The sequence below is a fragment of the Carassius carassius genome, chromosome 17 (genome assembly GCF_963082965.1).
Source record: "Carassius carassius chromosome 17, fCarCar2.1, whole genome shotgun sequence".
In the NCBI taxonomy this organism is placed as follows: Eukaryota; Metazoa; Chordata; class Actinopteri; order Cypriniformes; family Cyprinidae; genus Carassius; species Carassius carassius.
In genome coordinates this window covers 16,227,969-16,240,468 of record NC_081771.1, presented here as the reverse complement: position 1 = coordinate 16,240,468, position 12,500 = coordinate 16,227,969, and the positions used below count along the sequence as shown (strand labels likewise).

Below are 12,500 nucleotides of genomic sequence, written 5' to 3'. Positions count from 1 at the left end.
GCCTATATAGCCATAAAGTTGACAGCTTTTATGTTTCTGTAGTTTGACAAACACTATAACTCCAGTTAGGGAACTAAAGCAAATCTGCTTTGCTTAAATTTGCAGGTAATAGTGCTTGGAGATGCTGGGGATTGAACCCAGGACCTCATACATGCATAGCATGCGCTCTACCACTGCGCTACATCCCCATATTTCAAACAACATTGCTGCTTCTTTGTATAACAAACACTAACAATCCAGTCGCGTAACACTTTAGAGCAAAGAAGCAAAATAATTTTGCTTAAACTCACATGAAAGTCATTAAACAGTTCTTGGAGATGCTGGGAATTGAACCCAGGACCTCATACATGCATAGCATGCGCTCTACCACTGAGCTACATCCCCATATTCCATTAAAATTGCTGCGTCTTTATTTTACAAAGACTAACAATCCAGTCATGTAACACTTTCAAGGAAAGAAGATAAATTATTTTGCTTAAACCTACATGAAACTCATGAAACTCATTAAACAGTGCTTGGAGATGATAGAGATTGAAGGAAGGATCTCATACATGCAAAGCATGCCTATATAGCCATAATGTTGACAGCTTTTATGTTTCTGTAGTTTGACAAACACTATAACTCCAGTTAGGGAACTAAAGCAAATCTGCTTTGCTTAAATTTGCAGGTAATAGTGCTTGGAGATGCTGGGGATTTAAACCAGGACCTCATACATGCAAAGCATGCGCTCTACCACTGAGCTACATCCCCATTTGTCAAACAACATTGCTGCTTCTTTGTATAACAAACACTAACAATCCAGTCGCGTAACACTTTAGAGCAAAGAAGCAAAATAATTTTGCTTAAACTCACATGAAAGTCATTAAACAGTTCTTGGAGATGCTGGGGATTGAACCCAGGACCTCATACATGCATAGCATGCGCTCTACCACTGAGCTACATCCCCATATTCCATTAAAATTGCTGCGTCTTTATTTTACAAAGACTAACAATCCAGTCATGTAACACTTTCAAGGAAAGAAGATAAATTATTTTGCTTAAACCTACATGAAACTCATGAAACTCATTAAACAGTGCTTGGAGATGATAGAGATTGAAGGAAGGATCTCATACATGCAAAGCATGCCTATATAGCCATAAAGTTGACAGCTTTTATGTTTCTGTAGTTTGACAAACACTATAACTCCAGTTAGGGAACTAAAGCAAATCTGCTTTGCTTAAATTGCAGGTAATAGTGCTTGGAGATGCTGGGGATTGAACCCAGGACCTCACACATGCAAAGCATGCGCTCTACCACTGAGCTACATCCCCATATTTCAAACAACATTGCTGCTTCTTTGTTTCACAAACACTAACAACCCAGTCGCATAACACTTTAGAGCAAAATTATTTTGCTTAAACTCACATGAAAGTCATCAAACGGTGCTTGGAGATGCAACCCAGGACCTCATACATGCGAAGCATGCGCTCCACCACTGAGCTACATCCCCATATTTCAAACAACATTGCTGCTTCTTTGTATAACAAACACTAACAATCCAGTCGCGTAACACTTTAGAGCAAAGAAGTAAAATTATTTTGCTTAAACTCACATGAAAGTCATTAAACAGTTCTTGGAGATGCTGGGGATTGGACCCAGGACCTCATACATGCGAAGCATGCGCTCTACCACTGAGCTACATCCCCATATTTCGAGCAACATTGCTGCTTCTTTGTTTAACAAACACTAACAATCCAGTCGTGTAACACTAGAGCAAAGAAGCAAAATTATTTTGCTTAAACTCACATGAAAGTCATCAAACGGTAATTGGAGATGCTGGGGACTGAACCCAGGACCTCATACATGCGAAGCATGCGCTCCACCACTGAGCTACATCCCCATATTTCAAACAACATTGCTGCTTCTTTGTATAACAAACACTAACAATCCAGTCGCGTAACACTTTAGAGCAAAGAAGCAAAATTATTTTGCTTAAACTCACATGAAAGTCATTAAACAGTTCTTGTAGATGCTGGGGATTGAACCCAGGACCTCATACATGCGAAGCATGCGCTCTACCACTGAGCTACATCCCCATATTTCAAACAACATTGCTGCTTCTTTGATTCACAAATACTAACAATCCAGTCGCATAACACTTTAGAGCAAAGAAGCAAAATAATTTTGCTTAAACTCACATGAAAGTCATCAAACGGTAATTGGAGATGCTGGGGACTGAACCCAGGACCTCATACATGCAAAGCATGCGCTCCACCACTGAGCTACATCCCCATGTTTCAAAACAACATTGCTGCTTCTTTGTATAACAAACACTAACAATCCAGTCACGTAACACTTTAGAGCAAAGAAGCAAAATAATTTTGCTTAAACTCACATGAAAGTCATTAAACAGTTCTTGGAGATGCTGGGGATTGAACCCAGGACCTCATACATGCAAAGCATGCACTCTACCACTGAGCTACATCCCCATATTACAAACAACATTGCTGCTTCTTTGTTTCACAAACACTAACAATCAAGTCGCATAACACTTTAGAGCAAAGAAGCAAAATTATTTTGCTTAAACTCACATGAAAGTCATCAAACGGTGCTTGGAGATGCTGGGGACTGAACCCAGGACATCATACATGCGAAGCATGCGCCCTACAACTGAGCTACATCCCCATATTTCAAACAGCATTGCTGCTTCTTTGTTTCACAAACACTAACAATCCAGTCGCATAACACTTTAGAGCAAAATTATTTTGCTTAAACTCACATGAAAGTCATTAAATTATTCTTGGAGATGCTGGGGATTGAACCCAGGACCTCATACATGCGAAGCATGCGCTCTACCACTGAGCTACATCCCCATATTTCGAGCAACATTGCTGCTTCTTTGTTTAACAAACACTAACAATCCAGTCGTGTAACACTAGAGCAAAATTATTTTGCTTAAACTCACATGAAAGTCATCAAACAGTTTTTGGAGATGCTGGGGATTGAACCCAGGAACTCATACATGCGAAGCATGCGCTCTACCACTGAGCTACATCCCCATATTTAAACAACATTGCTGCTTCTTTGTTTCACAAACACTAACAATCCAGTCGCGTAACACTTTAGAGCAAAGAGGCAAAATAATTTTGCTTAAACTCACATGAAAGTCATTAAACAGTTCTTGGAGATGCTGGGGATTGAACCCAGGACCTCATACATGCGAAGCATGCGCTCCACCACTGAGCTACATCCCCATATTTCAAACAACATTGCTGCTCTGTATATCAAACACTAACAATCCAGTCGCGTAACACTTTAGAGCAAAGAAGCAAAATTATTTTGCTTAAACTCACATGAAAGTCATTCAACAGTTCTTGGAGATGCTGGGGATTGAACCCAGGACCTCATACATGCAAAGCATGCGCTCCACCACTGAGCTACATCCCCGTATTTCAAACAACATTGCTGCTTCTTTGTTTCACAAACACTAACAATCCAGTCGCATAACATTTTAGAGCAAAGAAGCAAAATTTATTTGCTTAAACTCACATAAAAGTCATTAAACATTTCTTGGAGATGCTGGGGATTGAACCAAGGACCTCATACATGCAAAGCATGCGCTCTACCACTGAGCTACATCCCCATATTCCATTAAAGTTGCTGCTTCTTTATTTTACAAACACTAACAATCCAGTCATGTAACACTTTCAAGGAAAAAAGAGAAATTATTTTGCTTAAACCTACATGAAACTCATTAAACAGTGCTTGGAGATGATAGAGATTGAAGGAAGGATCTCATACATGCAAAGCATGCCTATATAGCCATAAAGTTGACAGCTTTTATGTTTCTGTAGTTTGACAAACACTATAACTCCAGTTAGGTAACTAAAGCAAATCTGCTTTGCTTAAATTTGCAGGTAAGTGCTTGGAGATGCTGGGGATTGAACCCAGGACCTCATACATGCGAAGCATGTACTCTACCACTGAGCTACATCCCCATATTTCAAACAACATTGCTGCTTCTTTGTTTCACAAACACTAACAATCCAGTCGCATAACACTTTAGAGCAAAGAAGCAAAATTAATTTGCTTAAACTCACATGAAAGTCATTAAACAGTTCTTGGAGATGCTGGGGATTGAACCAATGACCTCATACATGCAAAGCATGCGCTCTACCACCGAGCTACATCCCCATATTCCATTAATATTGCTGCTTCTTTATTTTACAAAGACTAACAATCCAGTCATGTAACACTTTCAAGGAAAGAAGAGAAACTATTTTGCTTAAACCTACATGAAACTCATGAAACTCATTAAACAGTGCTTGGAGATGATAGAGATTGAAGGAAGGATCTCATACATGCAAAGCATGCCTATATAGCCATAAAGTTGACAGCTTTTATGTTTCTGTAGTTTGAATAAAACTATAACTCCAGTTAGGGAAATAAAGCAAATCTGCTTTGCTTAAATTTGCAGGTAATAGTGCTTTGAGATGCTGCGGATTGAACCCAGGAACTCATACATGCAAAGCATGCGCTCTACCACTGAGCTACATCCCCATATTTCAAACAACATTGCTGCTTCTTTGTATAACAAACACTAACAATCCAGTCGCGTAACACTTTAGAGCAAAGAAGCAAAATAATTTTGCTTAAACTCACATGAAAGTCATTAAACAGTTCTTGGAGATGCTGGGGATTGAACCCAGGACCTCATACATGCATAGCATGCGCTCTACCACTGAGCTACATCCCCATATTCCATTAAAATTGCTGCTTCTTTATTTTACAAAGACTAACAATCCAGTCATGTAACACTTTCAAAGAAAGAAGGGAAATTATTTTGCTTAAACCTACATGAAACTCATGAAACTCATTAAACAGTGCTTGGAGATGATAGAGATTGAAGGAAGGATCTCATACATGCAAAGCATGCCTATATAGCCATAAAGTTGACAGCTTTTATGTTTCTGTAGTTTGACAAACACTATAATTCCAGTTAGGGAAATAAAGCAAATCTGCTTTGCTGAAATTTGCAGGTAATAGTGCTTTGAGATGCTGGGGATTGAACCCAGGAACTCATACATGCAAAGCATGCGCTCTACCACTGAGCTACATCCCCATATTTCAAACAACATTGCTGCTTCTTTGTATAACAAACACTAACAATCCAGTCGCGTAACACTTTAGAGCAAAGAAGCAAAATAATTTTGCTTAAACTCACATGAAAGTCATCAAACGGTGCTTGGAGATGCAACCCAGGACCTCATACATGCGAAGCATGCGCTCCACCAATGAGCTACATCCCCATATTTCAAACAACATTGCTGCTTCTTTGTATAACAAACACTAACAATCCAGTCGCGTAACACTTTAGAGCAAAGAAGTAAAATTATTTTGCTTAAACTAACATGAAAGTCATTAAACAGTTCTTGGAGATGCTGGGGTTTGAACCCAGGACCTCATACATGCGAAGCATGCGCTCTACCACTGAGCTACATCCCCATATTTCGAGCAACATTGCTGCTTCTTTGTTTAACAAACACTAACAATCCAGTCGTTTAACACTAGAGCAAAGAAGCAAAATTATTTTGCTTAAACTCACATGAAAGTCATCAAACGGTAATTGGAGATGCTGGGGACTGAACCCAGGACCTCATACATGCGAAGCATGCGCTCCACCACTGAGCTACATCCCCATATTTCAAACAACATTGCTGCTTCTTTGTATAACAAACACTAACAATCCAGTCGCGTAACACTTTAGAGCAAAGAAGCAAAATTATTTTGCTTAAACTCACATGAAAGTCATTAAACACTTCTTGGAGATGCTGGGGATTGAACCCAGGACCTCATACATGCGAAGCATGCGCTCTTCCACTGAGCTACATCCCCATATTTCAAACAACATTGCTGCTTCTTTGATTCACAAACAATAACAATCCAGTCGCATAACACTTTAGAGCAAAGAAGCAAAATAATTTTGCTTAAACTCACATGAAAGTCATCAAACGGTAATTGGAGATGCTGGGGACTGAACCCAGGACCTCATACATGCAAAGCATGCGCTCCACCACTGAGCTACATCCCCATATTTCAAACAACATTGCTGCTTCTTTGTATAACAAACACTAACAATCCAGTCGCGTAACACTTTAGAGCAAAGAAGCAAAATAATTTTGCTTAAACTCACATGAAAGTCATGAAACATTTCTTGGAGATGCTGGGGATTGAACCCAGGACCTCATACATGCAAAGCATGTGCTCTACCACTGAGCTACATCCCCATATTTCAAACAACATTGCTGCTTCTTTGTTTCACAAATACTAACAATCCAGTCATGTAACAGTTTCAAGGAAAGAAGAGAAATTATTTTGCTTAAACCTACATAAAACTCATTAAACAGTGCTTGGAGATGATAGAGATTGAAGGAAGGATCTCATACATGCAAAGCATGCCTATATAGCCATTAAGTTGACACCTTTTATGTTTCTGTAGTTTGACAAACACTATAACTCCAGTTAGGGAACTAAAGCAAATCTGCTTTGCTTAAATTTGCAGGTAATAGTGCTTGGAGATGCTGGGGATTGAACCCAGGACCTCATACATGCATAGCATGCGCTCTACCACTGCGCTACATCCCCATATTTCAAACAACATTGCTGCTTCTTTGTATAACAAACACTAACAATCCAGTCGCGTAACACTTTAGAGCAAAGAAGCAAAATAATTTTGCTTAAACTCACATGAAAGTCATTAAACAGTTCTTGGAGATGCTGGGGATTGAACCCAGGACCTCATACATGCAAAGCATGCGCACTACCACTGAGCTACATCCCCATATTCCATTAAAATTGCTGCGTCTTTATTTTACAAAGACTAACAATCCAGTCATGTAACACTTTCAAGGAAAGAAGAGAAATTATTTTGCTTAAACCTACATGAAACTCATGAAACTGTGCTTGGAGATGATAGAGATTGAAGGAAGGATCTCATACATGAAAAGCATGCCTATATAGCCATAAAGTTGACAGCTTTTATGTTTCTGTAGTTTGACAAACACTATAACTCCAGTTAGGGAACTAAAGCAAATCTGCTTTGCTTAAATTTGCAGGTAATAGTGCTTGGAGATGCTGGGGATTGAACCCAGGACCTCACACATGCAAAGCATGCGCTCTACCACTGAGCTACATCCCCATATTTCAAATAACATTGCTGCTTCTTTGTTTCACAAACACTAACAACCCAGTCGCATAACACTTTAGAGCAAAATTATTTTGCTTAAACTCACATGAAAGTCATCAAACGGTGCTTGGAGATGCAACCCAGGACCTCATACATGCGAAGCATGCGCTCCACCACTGAGCTACATCCCCATATTTCAAACAACATTGCTGCTTCTTTGTATAACAAACACTAACAATCCAGTCGCGTAACACTTTAGAGCAAAGAAGTAAAATTATTTTGCTTAAACTCACATGAAAGTCATTAAACAGTTCTTGGAGATGCTGGGGACTGAACCCAGGACCTCATACATGCGAAGCATGCGCTCCACCACTGAGCTACATCCCCATATTTCAAACAACATTGCTGCTTCTTTGTATAACAAACACTAACAATCCAGTCGCGTAACACTTTAGAGCAAAGAAGCAAAATTATTTTGCTTAAAGTCACATGAAAGTCATTAAACACTTCTTGGAGATGCTGGGGATTGAACCCAGGACCTCATACATGCGAAGCATGCGCTCTTCCACTGAGCTACATCCCCATATTTCAAACAACATTGCTGCTTCTTTGATTCACAAACAATAACAATCCAGTCGCATAACACTTTAGAGCAAAGAAGCAAAATAATTTTGCTTAAACTCACATGAAAGTCATCAAACGGTAATTGGAGATGCTGGGGACTGAACCCAGGACCTCATACATGCAAAGCATGCGCTCCTCCACTGAGCTACATCCCCATATTTCAAACAACATTGCTGCTTCTTTGTATAACAAACACTAACAATCCAGTCGCGTAACACTTTAGAGCAAAGAAGCAAAATAATTTTGCTTAAACTCACATGAAAGTCATGAAACATTTCTTGGAGATGCTGGGGATTGAACCCAGGACCTCATACATGCAAAGCATGTGCTCTACCACTGAGCTACATCCCCATATTTCAAACAACATTGCTGCTTCTTTGTTTCACAAATACTAACAATCCAGTCATGTAACAGTTTCAAGGAAAGAAGAGAAATTATTTTGCTTAAACCTACATAAAACTCATTAAACAGTGCTTGGAGATGATAGAGATTGAAGGAAGGATCTCATACATGCAAAGCATGCCTATATAGCCATTAAGTTGACACCTTTTATGTTTCTGTAGTTTGACAAACACTATAACTCCAGTTAGGGAACTAAAGCAAATCTGCTTTGCTTAAATTTGCAGGTAATAGTGCTTGGAGATGCTGGGGATTGAACCCAGGACCTCATACATGCATAGCATGCGCTCTACCACTGCGCTACATCCCCATATTTCAAACAACATTGCTGCTTCTTTGTATAACAAACACTAACAATCCAGTCGCGTAACACTTTAGAGCAAAGAAGCAAAATAATTTTGCTTAAACTCACATGAAAGTCATTAAACAGTTCTTGGAGATGCTGGGGATTGAACCCAGGACCTCATACATGCAAAGCATGCGCTCTACCACTGAGCTACATCCCCATATTCCATTAAAATTGCTGCGTCTTTATTTTACAAAGACTAACAATCCAGTCATGTAACACTTTCAAGGAAAGAAGAGAAATTATTTTGCTTAAACCTACATGAAACTCATGAAACTCATTAAACAGTGCTTGGAGATGATAGAGATTGAAGGAAGGATCTCATACATGAAAAGCATGCCTATATAGCCATAAAGTTGACAGCTTTTATGTTTCTGTAGTTTGACAAACACTATAACTCCAGTTAGGGAACTAAAGCAAATCTGCTTTGCTTAAATTTGCAGGTAATAGTGCTTGGAGATGCTGGGGATTGAACCCAGGACCTCACACATGCAAAGCATGCGCTCTACCACTGAGCTACATCCCCATATTTCAAATAACATTGCTGCTTCTTTGTTTCACAAACACTAACAACCCAGTCGCATAACACTTTAGAGCAAAATTATTTTGCTTAAACTCACATGAAAGTCATCAAACGGTGCTTGGAGATGCAACCCAGGACCTCATACATGCGAAGCATGCGCTCCACCACTGAGCTACATCCCCATATTTCAAACAACATTGCTGCTTCTTTGTATAACAAACACTAACAATCCAGTCGCGTAACACTTTAGAGCAAAGAAGTAAAATTATTTTGCTTAAACTCACATGAAAGTCATTAAACAGTTCTTGGAGATGCTGGGGATTGAACCCAGGACCTCATACATGCGAAGCATGCGCTCTACCACTGAGCTACATCCCCATATTTCGAGCAACATTGCTGCTTCTTTGTTTAACAAACACTAACAATCCAGTCGTGTAACACTAGAGCAAAGAAGCAAAATTATTTTGCTTAAACTCACATGAAAGTCATCAAACGGTAATTGGAGATGCTGGGGACTGAACCCAGGACCTCATACATGCGAAGCATGCGCTCCACCACTGAGCTACATCCCCATATTTCAAACAACATTGCTGCTTCTTTGTATAACAAACACTAACAATCCAGTCGGGTAACACTTTAGAGCAAAGAAGCAAAATTATTTTGCTTAAACTCACATGAAAGTCATTAAACAGTTCTTGTAGATGCTGGGGATTGAACCCAGGACCTCATACATGCGAAGCATGCGCTCTACCACTGAGCTACATCCCCATATTTCAAACAACATTGCTGCTTCTTTGATTCACAAACACTAACAATCCAGTCGCATAACACTTTAGAGCAAAGAAGCAAAATAATTTTGCTTAAACTCACATGAAAGTCATCAAACGGTAATTGGAGATGCTGGGGACTGAACCCAGGACCTCATACATGCAAAGCATGCGCTCCACCACTGAGCTACATCCCCATGTTTCAAAACAACATTGCTGCTTCTTTGTATAACAAACACTAACAATCCAGTCGCGTAACACTTTAGAGCAAAGAAGCAAAATAATTTTGCTTAAACTCACATGAAAGTCATTAAACAGTTCTTGGAGATGCTGGGGATTGAACCCAGGACCTCATACATGCGAAGCATGCGCTCTACCACTGAGCTACATCCCCATATTACAAACAACATTGCTGCTTCTTTGATTCACAAACACTAACAATCCAGTCGCATAACACTTTAGAGCAAAGAAGCAAAATAATTTTGCTTAAACTCACATGAAAGTCATCAAACGGTAATTGGAGATGCTGGGGACTGAACCCAGGACCTCATACATGCAAAGCATGCGCTCCACCACTGAGCTACATCCCCATATTTCAAACAACATTGCTGCTTCTTTGTATAACAAACACTAACAATCCAGTCGCGTAACACTTTAGAGCAAAGAAGCAAAATTATTTTGCTTAAACTCACATGAAAGTCATTAAACAGTTCTTGTAGATGCTGGGGATTGAACCCAGGACCTCATACATGCGAAGCATGCGCTCTACCACTGAGCTACATCCCCATATTTCAAACAACATTGCTGCTTCTTTGATTCACAAACACTAACAATCCAGTCGCATAACACTTTAGAGCAAAGAAGCAAAATAATTTTGCTTAAACTCACATGAAAGTCATCAAACGGTAATTGGAGATGCTGGGGACTGAACCCAGGACCTCATACATGCAAAGCATGCGCTCCACCACTGAGCTACATCCCCATGTTTCAAAACAACATTGCTGCTTCTTTGTATAACAAACACTAACAATCCAGTCGCGTAACACTTTAGAGCAAAGAAGCAAAATAATTTTGCTTAAACTCACATGAAAGTCATTAAACAGTTCTTGGAGATGCTGGGGATTGAACCCAGGACCTCATACATGCAAAGCATGCGCTCCACCACTGAGCTACATCCCCATATTACAAACAACATTGCTGCTTCTTTGTTTCACAAACACTAACAATCAAGTCGCATAACACTTTAGAGCAAAGAAGCAAAATTATTTTGCTTAAACTCACATGAAAGTCATCAAACGGTGCTTGGAGATGCTGGGGACTGAACCCAGGACATCATACATGCGAAGCATGCGCCCTACAACTGAGCTACATCCCCATATTTCAAACAGCATTGCTGCTTCTTTGTTTCACAAACACTAACAATCCAGTCGCATAACACTTTAGAGCAAAATTATTTTGCTTAAACTCACATGAAAGTCATTAAATTATTCTTGGAGATGCTGGGGATTGAACCCAGGACCTCATACATGCGAAGCATGCGCTCTACCACTGAGCTACATCCCCATATTTCGAGCAACATTGCTGCTTCTTTGTTTAACAAACAGTAACAATCCAGTCGTGTAACACTAGAGCAAAATTATTTTGCTTAAACTCACATGAAAGTCATCAAACAGTTCTTGGAGATGCTGGGGATTGAACCCAGGACCTCATACATGCGAAGCATGCGCTCTACCACTGAGCTACATCCCCATATTTAAACAACATTGCTGCTTCTTTGTTTCACAAACACTAACAATCCAGTCGCGTAACACTTTAGAGCAAAGAGGCAAAATAATTTTGCTTAAACTCACATGAAAGTCATTAAACAGTTCTTGGAGATGCTGGGGATTGAACCCAGGACCTCATACATGCGAAGCATGCGCTCCACCACTGAGCTACATCCCCATATTTCAAACAACATTGCTGCTCTGTATATCAAACACTAACAATCCAGTCGCGTAACACTTTAGAGCAAAGAAGCAAAATTATTTTGCTTAAACTCACATGAAAGTCATTCAACAGTTCTTGGAGATGCTGGGGATTGAACCCAGGACCTCATACATGCAAAGCATGCGCTCCACCACTGAGCTACATCCCCGTATTTCAAACAACATTGCTGCTTCTTTGTTTCACAAACACTAACAATCCAGTCGCATAACATTTTAGAGCAAAGAAGCAAAATTTATTTGCTTAAACTCACATAAAAGTCATTAAACATTTCTTGGAGATGCTGGGGATTGAACCAAGGACCTCATACATGCAAAGCATGCGCTCTACCACTGAGCTACATCCCCATATTCCATTAAAGTTGCTGCTTCTTTATTTTACAAACACTAACAATCCAGTCATGTAACACTTTCAAGGAAAAAAGAGAAATTATTTTGCTTAAACCTACATGAAACTCATTAAACAGTGCTTGGAGATGATAGAGATTGAAGGAAGGATCTCATACATGCAAAGCATGCCTATATAGCCATAAAGTTGACAGCTTTTATGTTTCTGTAGTTTGACAAACACTATAACTCCAGTTAGGTAACTAAAGCAAATCTGCTTTGCTTAAATTTGCAGGTAAGTGCTTGGAGATGCTGGGGATTGAACCCAGGACCTCATACATGCGAAGCATGTACTCTACCACT

The 12,500-nt window shown here is 39.7% G+C and overlaps 47 non-coding genes across 47 annotated transcripts in view; all 47 read right to left on the bottom strand.

Annotated features, from left to right (window-relative positions):
* Positions 1–116: 116 nt before the first annotated feature.
* trnaa-ugc (transfer RNA alanine (anticodon UGC)) lies at positions 117–188 on the bottom strand. The gene has a single exon. It is a non-coding gene; the product is annotated as a tRNA-Ala (tRNA).
* A 124-nt stretch (positions 189–312) lies between these two features.
* Positions 313–384, bottom strand: trnaa-ugc (transfer RNA alanine (anticodon UGC)). Its single transcript has one exon. It is a non-coding gene; the product is annotated as a tRNA-Ala (tRNA).
* Positions 385–678: 294 nt separating this feature from the next.
* Positions 679–750, bottom strand: trnaa-ugc (transfer RNA alanine (anticodon UGC)). Its single transcript has one exon. It is a non-coding gene; the product is annotated as a tRNA-Ala (tRNA).
* Positions 751–874: 124 nt separating this feature from the next.
* trnaa-ugc (transfer RNA alanine (anticodon UGC)) lies at positions 875–946 on the bottom strand. The gene has a single exon. It is a non-coding gene; the product is annotated as a tRNA-Ala (tRNA).
* A 293-nt stretch (positions 947–1,239) lies between these two features.
* On the bottom strand, positions 1,240–1,311 carry trnaa-ugc (transfer RNA alanine (anticodon UGC)). The gene has a single exon. It is a non-coding gene; the product is annotated as a tRNA-Ala (tRNA).
* Positions 1,312–1,614: 303 nt separating this feature from the next.
* trnaa-cgc (transfer RNA alanine (anticodon CGC)) lies at positions 1,615–1,686 on the bottom strand. Its single transcript has one exon. It is a non-coding gene; the product is annotated as a tRNA-Ala (tRNA).
* Positions 1,687–1,808: 122 nt separating this feature from the next.
* trnaa-cgc (transfer RNA alanine (anticodon CGC)) lies at positions 1,809–1,880 on the bottom strand. The gene has a single exon. It is a non-coding gene; the product is annotated as a tRNA-Ala (tRNA).
* A 124-nt stretch (positions 1,881–2,004) lies between these two features.
* On the bottom strand, positions 2,005–2,076 carry trnaa-cgc (transfer RNA alanine (anticodon CGC)). Its single transcript has one exon. It is a non-coding gene; the product is annotated as a tRNA-Ala (tRNA).
* A 124-nt stretch (positions 2,077–2,200) lies between these two features.
* On the bottom strand, positions 2,201–2,272 carry trnaa-ugc (transfer RNA alanine (anticodon UGC)). Its single transcript has one exon. It is a non-coding gene; the product is annotated as a tRNA-Ala (tRNA).
* Positions 2,273–2,397: 125 nt separating this feature from the next.
* Positions 2,398–2,469, bottom strand: trnaa-ugc (transfer RNA alanine (anticodon UGC)). The gene has a single exon. It is a non-coding gene; the product is annotated as a tRNA-Ala (tRNA).
* Positions 2,470–2,781: 312 nt separating this feature from the next.
* Positions 2,782–2,853, bottom strand: trnaa-cgc (transfer RNA alanine (anticodon CGC)). The gene has a single exon. It is a non-coding gene; the product is annotated as a tRNA-Ala (tRNA).
* A 114-nt stretch (positions 2,854–2,967) lies between these two features.
* Positions 2,968–3,039, bottom strand: trnaa-cgc (transfer RNA alanine (anticodon CGC)). The gene has a single exon. It is a non-coding gene; the product is annotated as a tRNA-Ala (tRNA).
* A 123-nt stretch (positions 3,040–3,162) lies between these two features.
* trnaa-cgc (transfer RNA alanine (anticodon CGC)) lies at positions 3,163–3,234 on the bottom strand. Its single transcript has one exon. It is a non-coding gene; the product is annotated as a tRNA-Ala (tRNA).
* A 121-nt stretch (positions 3,235–3,355) lies between these two features.
* On the bottom strand, positions 3,356–3,427 carry trnaa-ugc (transfer RNA alanine (anticodon UGC)). The gene has a single exon. It is a non-coding gene; the product is annotated as a tRNA-Ala (tRNA).
* Positions 3,428–3,551: 124 nt separating this feature from the next.
* Positions 3,552–3,623, bottom strand: trnaa-ugc (transfer RNA alanine (anticodon UGC)). Its single transcript has one exon. It is a non-coding gene; the product is annotated as a tRNA-Ala (tRNA).
* Positions 3,624–3,906: 283 nt separating this feature from the next.
* On the bottom strand, positions 3,907–3,978 carry trnaa-cgc (transfer RNA alanine (anticodon CGC)). Its single transcript has one exon. It is a non-coding gene; the product is annotated as a tRNA-Ala (tRNA).
* Positions 3,979–4,664: 686 nt separating this feature from the next.
* On the bottom strand, positions 4,665–4,736 carry trnaa-ugc (transfer RNA alanine (anticodon UGC)). Its single transcript has one exon. It is a non-coding gene; the product is annotated as a tRNA-Ala (tRNA).
* A 294-nt stretch (positions 4,737–5,030) lies between these two features.
* Positions 5,031–5,103, bottom strand: trnaa-ugc (transfer RNA alanine (anticodon UGC)). Its single transcript has one exon. It is a non-coding gene; the product is annotated as a tRNA-Ala (tRNA).
* A 310-nt stretch (positions 5,104–5,413) lies between these two features.
* Positions 5,414–5,485, bottom strand: trnaa-cgc (transfer RNA alanine (anticodon CGC)). Its single transcript has one exon. It is a non-coding gene; the product is annotated as a tRNA-Ala (tRNA).
* A 122-nt stretch (positions 5,486–5,607) lies between these two features.
* Positions 5,608–5,679, bottom strand: trnaa-cgc (transfer RNA alanine (anticodon CGC)). The gene has a single exon. It is a non-coding gene; the product is annotated as a tRNA-Ala (tRNA).
* A 124-nt stretch (positions 5,680–5,803) lies between these two features.
* Positions 5,804–5,875, bottom strand: trnaa-cgc (transfer RNA alanine (anticodon CGC)). The gene has a single exon. It is a non-coding gene; the product is annotated as a tRNA-Ala (tRNA).
* A 124-nt stretch (positions 5,876–5,999) lies between these two features.
* Positions 6,000–6,071, bottom strand: trnaa-ugc (transfer RNA alanine (anticodon UGC)). Its single transcript has one exon. It is a non-coding gene; the product is annotated as a tRNA-Ala (tRNA).
* Positions 6,072–6,195: 124 nt separating this feature from the next.
* On the bottom strand, positions 6,196–6,267 carry trnaa-ugc (transfer RNA alanine (anticodon UGC)). The gene has a single exon. It is a non-coding gene; the product is annotated as a tRNA-Ala (tRNA).
* Positions 6,268–6,553: 286 nt separating this feature from the next.
* trnaa-ugc (transfer RNA alanine (anticodon UGC)) lies at positions 6,554–6,625 on the bottom strand. Its single transcript has one exon. It is a non-coding gene; the product is annotated as a tRNA-Ala (tRNA).
* A 124-nt stretch (positions 6,626–6,749) lies between these two features.
* On the bottom strand, positions 6,750–6,821 carry trnaa-ugc (transfer RNA alanine (anticodon UGC)). Its single transcript has one exon. It is a non-coding gene; the product is annotated as a tRNA-Ala (tRNA).
* Positions 6,822–7,106: 285 nt separating this feature from the next.
* On the bottom strand, positions 7,107–7,178 carry trnaa-ugc (transfer RNA alanine (anticodon UGC)). Its single transcript has one exon. It is a non-coding gene; the product is annotated as a tRNA-Ala (tRNA).
* Positions 7,179–7,481: 303 nt separating this feature from the next.
* Positions 7,482–7,553, bottom strand: trnaa-cgc (transfer RNA alanine (anticodon CGC)). Its single transcript has one exon. It is a non-coding gene; the product is annotated as a tRNA-Ala (tRNA).
* A 124-nt stretch (positions 7,554–7,677) lies between these two features.
* Positions 7,678–7,749, bottom strand: trnaa-cgc (transfer RNA alanine (anticodon CGC)). The gene has a single exon. It is a non-coding gene; the product is annotated as a tRNA-Ala (tRNA).
* A 320-nt stretch (positions 7,750–8,069) lies between these two features.
* On the bottom strand, positions 8,070–8,141 carry trnaa-ugc (transfer RNA alanine (anticodon UGC)). Its single transcript has one exon. It is a non-coding gene; the product is annotated as a tRNA-Ala (tRNA).
* A 286-nt stretch (positions 8,142–8,427) lies between these two features.
* Positions 8,428–8,499, bottom strand: trnaa-ugc (transfer RNA alanine (anticodon UGC)). Its single transcript has one exon. It is a non-coding gene; the product is annotated as a tRNA-Ala (tRNA).
* A 124-nt stretch (positions 8,500–8,623) lies between these two features.
* On the bottom strand, positions 8,624–8,695 carry trnaa-ugc (transfer RNA alanine (anticodon UGC)). Its single transcript has one exon. It is a non-coding gene; the product is annotated as a tRNA-Ala (tRNA).
* A 294-nt stretch (positions 8,696–8,989) lies between these two features.
* trnaa-ugc (transfer RNA alanine (anticodon UGC)) lies at positions 8,990–9,061 on the bottom strand. The gene has a single exon. It is a non-coding gene; the product is annotated as a tRNA-Ala (tRNA).
* A 303-nt stretch (positions 9,062–9,364) lies between these two features.
* trnaa-cgc (transfer RNA alanine (anticodon CGC)) lies at positions 9,365–9,436 on the bottom strand. The gene has a single exon. It is a non-coding gene; the product is annotated as a tRNA-Ala (tRNA).
* Positions 9,437–9,558: 122 nt separating this feature from the next.
* On the bottom strand, positions 9,559–9,630 carry trnaa-cgc (transfer RNA alanine (anticodon CGC)). The gene has a single exon. It is a non-coding gene; the product is annotated as a tRNA-Ala (tRNA).
* Positions 9,631–9,754: 124 nt separating this feature from the next.
* trnaa-cgc (transfer RNA alanine (anticodon CGC)) lies at positions 9,755–9,826 on the bottom strand. Its single transcript has one exon. It is a non-coding gene; the product is annotated as a tRNA-Ala (tRNA).
* Positions 9,827–9,950: 124 nt separating this feature from the next.
* Positions 9,951–10,022, bottom strand: trnaa-ugc (transfer RNA alanine (anticodon UGC)). The gene has a single exon. It is a non-coding gene; the product is annotated as a tRNA-Ala (tRNA).
* A 125-nt stretch (positions 10,023–10,147) lies between these two features.
* trnaa-cgc (transfer RNA alanine (anticodon CGC)) lies at positions 10,148–10,219 on the bottom strand. The gene has a single exon. It is a non-coding gene; the product is annotated as a tRNA-Ala (tRNA).
* A 124-nt stretch (positions 10,220–10,343) lies between these two features.
* On the bottom strand, positions 10,344–10,415 carry trnaa-ugc (transfer RNA alanine (anticodon UGC)). The gene has a single exon. It is a non-coding gene; the product is annotated as a tRNA-Ala (tRNA).
* A 124-nt stretch (positions 10,416–10,539) lies between these two features.
* trnaa-cgc (transfer RNA alanine (anticodon CGC)) lies at positions 10,540–10,611 on the bottom strand. The gene has a single exon. It is a non-coding gene; the product is annotated as a tRNA-Ala (tRNA).
* Positions 10,612–10,735: 124 nt separating this feature from the next.
* On the bottom strand, positions 10,736–10,807 carry trnaa-ugc (transfer RNA alanine (anticodon UGC)). The gene has a single exon. It is a non-coding gene; the product is annotated as a tRNA-Ala (tRNA).
* A 125-nt stretch (positions 10,808–10,932) lies between these two features.
* On the bottom strand, positions 10,933–11,004 carry trnaa-ugc (transfer RNA alanine (anticodon UGC)). The gene has a single exon. It is a non-coding gene; the product is annotated as a tRNA-Ala (tRNA).
* A 312-nt stretch (positions 11,005–11,316) lies between these two features.
* trnaa-cgc (transfer RNA alanine (anticodon CGC)) lies at positions 11,317–11,388 on the bottom strand. The gene has a single exon. It is a non-coding gene; the product is annotated as a tRNA-Ala (tRNA).
* A 114-nt stretch (positions 11,389–11,502) lies between these two features.
* On the bottom strand, positions 11,503–11,574 carry trnaa-cgc (transfer RNA alanine (anticodon CGC)). Its single transcript has one exon. It is a non-coding gene; the product is annotated as a tRNA-Ala (tRNA).
* Positions 11,575–11,697: 123 nt separating this feature from the next.
* trnaa-cgc (transfer RNA alanine (anticodon CGC)) lies at positions 11,698–11,769 on the bottom strand. The gene has a single exon. It is a non-coding gene; the product is annotated as a tRNA-Ala (tRNA).
* Positions 11,770–11,890: 121 nt separating this feature from the next.
* trnaa-ugc (transfer RNA alanine (anticodon UGC)) lies at positions 11,891–11,962 on the bottom strand. Its single transcript has one exon. It is a non-coding gene; the product is annotated as a tRNA-Ala (tRNA).
* A 124-nt stretch (positions 11,963–12,086) lies between these two features.
* Positions 12,087–12,158, bottom strand: trnaa-ugc (transfer RNA alanine (anticodon UGC)). The gene has a single exon. It is a non-coding gene; the product is annotated as a tRNA-Ala (tRNA).
* A 283-nt stretch (positions 12,159–12,441) lies between these two features.
* The window catches only part of trnaa-cgc (transfer RNA alanine (anticodon CGC)), a 72-nt gene continuing 13 nt past the window's right edge, over positions 12,442–12,500 (bottom strand). Inside the window, exon 1 of the tRNA in view lies at positions 12,442–12,500. This exon is cut by the window's right edge and continues 13 nt beyond it. This is a non-coding gene — a tRNA (tRNA-Ala).